Source organism: Balaenoptera physalus (assembly GCF_965194825.1).
Source record: "Balaenoptera physalus genome assembly, chromosome: 5".
NCBI classification, from domain to species: domain Eukaryota; kingdom Metazoa; phylum Chordata; class Mammalia; order Artiodactyla; family Balaenopteridae; genus Balaenoptera; species Balaenoptera physalus.
The window spans coordinates 58,938,963-58,947,192 of record NC_138884.1 but is presented as its reverse complement, the minus strand read 5'-3'; the positions used below and the strand labels follow the sequence as shown (position 1 = coordinate 58,947,192).

Here is an 8,230-nt window from a genome sequence, read left to right as displayed (position 1 = left end):
ATATATGTCCATGCCGCTCTCTCACTTTGTCCCAGCTTACCGTCCCCCCTCCCTGTGTCCTCAAGTCCATTCTCTCTGTCTGCGTCTTTATTCTTGTCCTGATACTAGGTTCTTCAGAACCTTTTTTTTTTTTTTAGATTCCATATATATGTGTTAACATACAGTATTTGTTTTTCTCTTTCTGACTTACTTCACTCGGTATGACAGACTCTAGGTCCAACCACCTCACTACAAATAACTCAATTGTGTTTCTTTTTATGGCTGAGTAATATTCCACTGTATATATGTACCACATCTTCTTTATCCATTCATCTGTTGATGGACACTTAGGTTGCTTCGATGTCCTGGCTATTGTAAATAGAGCTGCAATGAACATTGTGGTACATGACTCTTTGAATTACGGTATTCTCAGGGTATATGCCCAGTAGTGGGATTGCTGGGTCATATGGTAGTTCCATTTTTAGTTTTTTAAGGAACTTCCATAGGTTTTCCATAGTTGCTGTATCAATTTACTTTCCCACAAACAGTGCAAGAGGGTTCCCTTTTCTCCACACACTCTCCAGCATTAATTGTTTATAGATTTTCTGATGATGCCCATTCTAACCAGTGTGAGGTGATACCTCATTGTAGTTTTGATTTGCATTTCTCTAATGATTAGTGATGTTGAGCATCCTTTCATGTGTTTGTTGGCAATCTGTATATCTTCTTTGGAGAAATGTCTATTAAGGTCTTCTGCCCATTTTTGGATTGGGTTGATTGTTTTTTTGATATTGAGCTGCATGAGCTGCTTGTAAATTTTGGAGGTTAATCCTTTGTCAGTTGCTTCATTTGCAAATATTTCCTCCCATTTTGAGGGTTGTCTTTTCCTCTTGTTTATGGTTTCCTTTGCTGTGCAAAAGCTTTGAAGTTTCATTAGGTCCCATTTGTTTATTTTTGTATTTATTTCTGGTTCTCTAGGGGTCAAAAAGTATCTTGCTGTGATTTATGTCATAGAGTGTTCTGCCTATATTTTCCTCTAAGAGTTTTATAGTGTCTGGCCTTACATTTAGGTCTTTAATCCATTTTGAGTTTATTTTTGCATATAGTGTTAAGGAGTATTCTAATTTCATTCTTTTAATGATGTAGCTGTCCAGTTTTCCTAGCACCACTTATTGAAGAGGCTGTCTTTTCTCCATTGAATATTCTTGCCTCCTTTATCAAAAATAAGGTGACCATATGTGCGTGGGTTTATCTCTGGGTTTTCTATCCTGTTCCATTGATCTATATTTCTGTTTTTGTGCCAGTACCATGCTATCTTGATTACTGAAGCTTTGTAGTGTAGTCTGAAGTCTGGGAGCCTGATTCCTCCAGCTCCGTTTTTCTTTCTCAAGATTGCTTTAGCTATTTGGGGCCTTTTGTATTTCCATACAAATTGTGAAATTTTTTGTTCTAGTTTTGTGAAAAATGCCACTGGTAGTTTGATAGGGATTGCATTGAATCTGTAGATTGCTTTGGGTAAGAGATTCATTTTCACAATGTTGATTCTTCCAGTCCAAGGACATAGTATATCTCTCCATCTGTTTGTATTATCTTTAATTTCTTTCATCAGTGTCTTATAGTTTTCTGCATAAAGGTCTTTTGTCTCCTTAGGTAGGTTTATTCCTAGGTATTTTATTCTTTTTCTTGCAGTGGTAAATGGGAGTGTTTCCTTCATTTCTCTTTCAGATTTTTCATCATTATTGTATAAGAATGCAAGAGATTTCTGTGCATTCATTTTGTATCCGCTACTTTACCAAATTCGTTTATTAGCTCTAGTAGTTTTCTGGTAGCATCTTTAGGATTCTCTATGTATAGTAGCATGTCCTCTGCAAACAGTGAGAGCTTTACTTCTTCTTTTCCAATTTGGATTCCTTTTATTTCTTTTTCTTCTCTGATTGCTGTAGCTAAAACTTCCAAAACTATGTTGAATAATAGTGGTGAGAGTTGGCAACCTTGTCTTGCTCCTGATCTTAGTGAAATGGTTTCCGTTTTTCACCATTGAGAACAATGTTTGCTGTGGGTTTGTCATATATGGCCTTTATTATGTTGAGGTAAGTTCCTTCTATGCCTACATTCTGGAGGGTTTTTATCATAAATGGGTGTTGAATTTTTCGAAAGCTATTTCTGCACATATTGAGATTATCATATGGTTTTTATCCTTCAGTTTGTTAATATGGTGTATCACATTGATTGATTTGCGTATAATGAAGAATCCTCGCATACCTGGGATAAACTCCACTTGATCATGGTGTATGACCCCTTTAATGTCCTGTTGGATTCTGCTTGCTAGTATTTTGTTGAGGATTTTTGCATCTATGTTCATCAGTGATATTGGCCTGTAGTTTTCTTTCTTTGTGACATCTTTGCCTGGTTTTGGTATCAGGGTGATGGTGGCCTCGTAGAATGAGTTGGAGAGTGTTGCTCCCTCTGTTATATTTTGGAAGAGTTTGAGAATGATAGGTGTTAGCTCTTCTCTAAATGTTTTATAGAATTCGCCTATAAGTTTTTGACTATAATCACTTCAAATATTTTCTCGGGTCCTTTCTCTCCTCTTCTCCTTCTGGGACCCGCATAATGTGAATGTTGGTGCGTTTAATGTTGTCCCAGAGGTTTCTTAGTCTGTCTTCATTTCTTTTCATTCTTTTTTCTTTATTCTGTTCTGCAGCAGTGAATTCCACCATTTTGTCTTCCAGGTCATTTATCTGTTCTTCTGCCTCAGTTATTCTGCTATTGATTCCTTCTAGTGAATTTTTCATTTCAGTTATTGTATTGTTAATCTCTGCTTGTTTGTTCTTTAATTCTTCTAAGTCTTTGTTAAACATTTCTTGCATCTTCTTGATCTTTGCCTCCATTCTTTTTCCGAGGTCCTAGATCATCTTCACTATCATTATTCTGAATTCTTTTTCTGGAAAGTTGCCTATCTCCACTACGTTTAGTTGCTTTTTTTTCTAGGGTTTTATCTTGTTCGTTCATCTAGTACATAGTCCTCTGCCTCTTCATTTTGTCTATCTTTCTGTGAATGTGGTTTTCATTCCAAAGGCTGCAAAATTGTAGTTCTTCTTGCTTCTGCTGTCTGCCCTCTCTGTCAAATTTTTACTGAGTATCTTTTATGTGCTTGGCTTTGGGCAAGATACCAAAGAGACAGATGTGAATAAAAAAAAAACTCCCTGCCTTCATGAAGCTTATATCCTACTTAGGATGAGAATACATACATATATATATATATATATATATATATATATACATACATATATATATGGGAGTGTCCCAGAGATCATCCTTTGGTAGGTGGCTAGGATCCCCTTTTCATCTTGGACTCTGACTTCAAGGCCAGAGAGACTTGTACTTGCTTCACCTTCATTCCTGGCATCTCTGAACTTTGTGTGATCAATAACCTCATGATCATATGTGTTACCATCATGCATAGTCAGGGAAACTGAGTAATTCAAGGAAGTATGAATTTCAGATTTATTGTTAATATATAAAATCACTATTAAATATCCATAGTACTTTTTTGGAGAGAAAATTTCAGTATGTGTTTTCTATGCTGAAATTTTATAAGTTGATTGAGGTATAAATGTACTTGTACTATTATAAGAGTAAAATAATTAGTGATGGTGGTCAAAGTTGTAATTTTATGTAAAAAAACAAACTATTTTCAAATGGTTTAATAGGCAAAACGATTGACAGTTAATACAAATTATGAGAGTGTGTTATCTATATAATTTTAGGAAGAATTTTATATATATCTTTGTACTAACAAATGTTTATAAAAATATTGAATATTATTAAACTGCTAATAATAGTTGAATTGTAATAAGGTAAATAATGATGAGGATGCTTAGGATATATCATTATTATAATCCTTGTAGTTTATATGCTAGTATTCATAACATTAAGCAAAATAATTTCACACATTATTTTGTATCTCTCTCTTTCTCACAGAAAGAGAGACAAAATGAAAAGGTATAGGACTATGCACCAGATGAAGGAACAGGATAAAACCTCAGAAAAACAATTAAATGAAGTGGAGATAGGCAAACTTCCAGAAAAAGATTCAGAATAATGATAGTGAAGATGATCCAGGACCTCAGAAAAAGAATGGAGGGAAAGATCAAGAAGATGCAAGAAATGTTTAACAAAGACCTAGAAGAATTAAAGGACAAACACCTAAAAGAATGAAAGAACAAACAAGCAGAGATGAACAATACAATAAATGAAATGAAAAATTCACTACAAGGAATCAATAGCAGAAAAACTGAGGCAAAAGAACGGATAAGTGACCTGGAAGACAGAATGGTGGAATTCACTGTCGTGGAACAGAATAAAGAAAAAAGAATGAAAAGAAATGAAGACAGACTAAGAGACCTCTGGAACAACATTAATCACACCAGCATTCACATTATAGGGGTCCCAGAAGGAGAAGAGAGAGAGAAAGGACCCAAGAAAATATTTGAAGAGATTATAGTCAAAAATTTCCCTAACATGGAAAACGAAATAGCCACCCAACTCCAAGAAGTGCAGAGACTCCCAGGTAGGATAGACCCAAGGGGAAACATGCCAACACACATAGTAATCAAATTGACAAAAACTGAAGGCAAAGAAAAATTATTAAAAGCAACAAGGGAAAAACGACAAATAAGATACAAGAGAACTCCCATAAGGTTAACAGCTGATTTCTCAGCAGAAACTCTACAACCAGAAGGGAGTGGCACGATATACTTAAAGTGATGAAAGGGAAGAAACTACAGCCAAGATTACTCTACCTGGCAAGGACCTCATTCAGATTCGACAGAGAAATCAAAAGCTTTACAGACAAGCAAAAGCTAAGAGAATTCAGCACCACCAAACCAGCCATACAACAAATGTTAAAGGAACTTCTCTAAGTGGGAAACACAAGAGAAGAAAAGAACCTACAAAAACAAACCCATAACAATTAAGAAAATGATAATAGGAACATACATATCGATAATTACCTTAAATGTGAATGGATTAAATGCTCCAATCAAAAGACACAGGCTCGCTGAATGGATACAAAAACAAGACCCATATATATGCTGTCTACAGGAGACCCATCTCAGACCTAGGGACATAAACAGACTGAAAGTGAGGGGATGGAAAAAGATATTCCATGCAAATGGAAATCAAAAGAAAGCTGGAGTAGCAATACTAATATCAAATAAAATTGACTTTAAAATAATGTTACAAGATACAAGGAAGGTTACTACATAATGATCAAGGGATCAGTCCAAGAAGAAGACATAACAATTGTAAATATTTATGCACCCAACATAGGAGCACCTCAATACATAAGGCAACTGCTGACAGGTCTAAAAGAGGAAATCGACAGTAACACAATAATAGTGGGGGACTTTAACACCTCACTTACACCAATGGACAGATCATCCAGACAGAAAATTAATAAGGAAACACAAGCTTTAACTGACACAATAGACCAGATAGATTTAATTGATATTTATAGGACATTCCATCCAAAAACAGTAGATTACACTTTCTTCTCAAGTGCACACAGAACATTCTCCAGGATAGATCACATCTTGGGTCACAAGTCAAGCCTTGGTAAATTTAAGAAAACTGAAATCATGTCAAGCATCTTTTCTGACCACAACGCTATGAGATTAGAAATAAATTGCCAGGAAAAAAAACCGTAAAAAACACAAACACATGGAGGCTAAACAATACGTTACTAAATAACCAAGAGATCACTGAAAAAATCAAAGAGGAAATCAAAAAATACCTAGAGACAAATGACGACAAAAACACAACGATCTAAAACCTATGGGAGCAACAAAAGCAGTTCTAATAGGGAAGTTTATAACAATACAATCCTACCTCAAGAAACAAGAAAAATCTCAAATAAACAGTCTAACCTCACACGTACAGGAAAAAGAGAAAGAAGAACAAACAAAACCCAAAATTAGTAGAAGGAAAGAAATCATAAAGATCAGAGCAGAAATGAAATAGGAACAAGGAAAACAATAGCAAAGATCAATAAAAGTAAAAGCTGGTTCTTTGAGAAGATAAACTAAATTGATAAACCTTTAGCCAGACTCATCAAGAAAAGAGGGAGAGGACTCAAATCAATAAAATTAGAAATGAAAAAGGAGAAGTTACAACAGACACCACAGAAATACAAAGCATCGTAAGAGACTGCAACAAGCAACTCTATACCAATAAAATGAACAACCTGAAAGAAATGGACAAATTCTTAGAAAGGTATAACCCTCCAAGACTAAACCAGGAAGAAGTAGAAAATATGAACAGACCAATCACAAGCACTGAAATTGAAACTGTGATTTAAAATCTTCCAACAAACAGAAGTCCAGGACCAGATGGCTTCACAGATGAATTCTGTCAAACATTTCAATAGGAGCTAACACCTATCCTTCTCAAACTCTTCCAAAAAATTGCAGAGGAAGGAATACTCCCAAACTCATTCTAAGAGGCCACCATCACCCTGTTACCAAAACCAGACAAAGATACTACAAAAAAAGAAAATTACTGACCAATATCACTGATGAATATAGATGCAAAAATCCTCAACAAAATACTAGCAAACAGCATCCAACAACACATTAAAATGATCATACACCATGTTCAAGTGGGATTTATTCCAGGAATGAAAGGATTCTTCAATATAAGCAAATCATTCAATGTGATACACCATATTAACAAATTGAATAATAGAAACCGTATGATCATCTCAAGAGATGCAGAAAAAGCTTTTGACAAAATTCAACACTCATTTATGATAAAAGCTCTCCAGAAAGTGGGCATAGAGGGAACCTACCTCAACATAATAAAGGGCATATATGGCAAACCCACAGCAAACATCATTCTCAATGGTGAAAAAATGAAAGCATTTCCTCTACGATCAGGAACAAGACAAGGATGTCCATTCTCGCCACTATTATTCAACATAGTTTTGGAAGTCCTAGTCACGGCAATCAAGGAAGAAAAAGAAATAAAAGGAATACAAATTGGAAGAGAAGAAGTAAAATTGTCACTGTTTGCAGATGACATGATATTATGCCTAGAGGATCCTAAAGATGCCACCAGAAAACTACTAGAGCTAATCAATGAATTTGGTAAAGTTGCAGGATACAAAAGTAATGCACAGAAATCTCTTGCATTCCTATACACTAACAACGAAAGATCAGAAGGAGAAATTCAGGAAACAATCCCATTCACCACTGCAACAAAAAGAATAAAATACCTAGGAATAAACCTACCTAAGGAGGTAAAAGACCTGTACTCAGAAAAGTATAAGACACTGATGAAAGAAATCAAAGGACACAAACAGATGGAAAGATATACCATGTTCTTGGACTGGAAGAATCAACATTGTGAAAATGAGTTTACTACCCAAAGCAATCTACAGATTCCATGCAATCCCTATCAAATTACCAATGGCATTTTTTACAGAACTAGAACAAAAAATCTGAAAATTTGTATGGAGACACAAAAGACCCTGAATAGCCAAAGCAATCTTGAGGGAAAAAAGTGGAGCTGGAGGAATCAGACTCTCTGACTTCAGACTATATTACGAAGCTACAGTAATCAAGACAGTATGGTACTGTCACAAAAACAGAAACATAGATCAATGGAACAGGATAGAAAGCCCAGAGATAAACCCATGCACATATGGTCACCTTACTTTTGATACAGGAGGCAAGAATATTCAATGAAGAAAAGACAGTCTCTTCAATAAGTGGTGCTGGGAAAACTGGACAGCTACCTGTAAAAGAATGAAATTAGAACCCTCCCTAACACCATACAAAAAAATAAACTCACAATGGATTAAAGACCTAAATGTAAGGCCAGACACTATAAAACTCTTAGAGGAAAACATAGGCAGAACACTCTATGACATAAATCACAGCAAGATCCTTTTTGACCCACCTCCTAGAGAAATGGAAATAAAAACAGAAATAAACAAGTGGGACCTAATGAAAATTAAAAAATTTTGCACAGCAAAGGAAACTACGAAACAAGATGAAAAGGCAACCCTCAGAATGGGAGAAAATATTTGCAAATGTATCAATGGACAAAGGATTAATCTCCAAAATATATAAACAAGTCATGCAGCTCAACATTAAAAAAACAAACAACCCAATACAAAAATGGGCAGAAGACCTAAATAGACATTTCTCCGAAGAAGATATACAGATTGCTAACAAACACATGAAAG

The 8,230-nt window shown here is 35.2% G+C and overlaps 1 protein-coding gene across 1 annotated transcript in view; it reads right to left on the bottom strand.

The window, feature by feature from the left end:
* The window catches only part of LOC309661843 (uncharacterized protein), a 207,795-nt gene that overhangs the window by 80,621 nt on the left and 118,944 nt on the right, over positions 1 to 8,230 (bottom strand). The window lies entirely within an intron of this gene.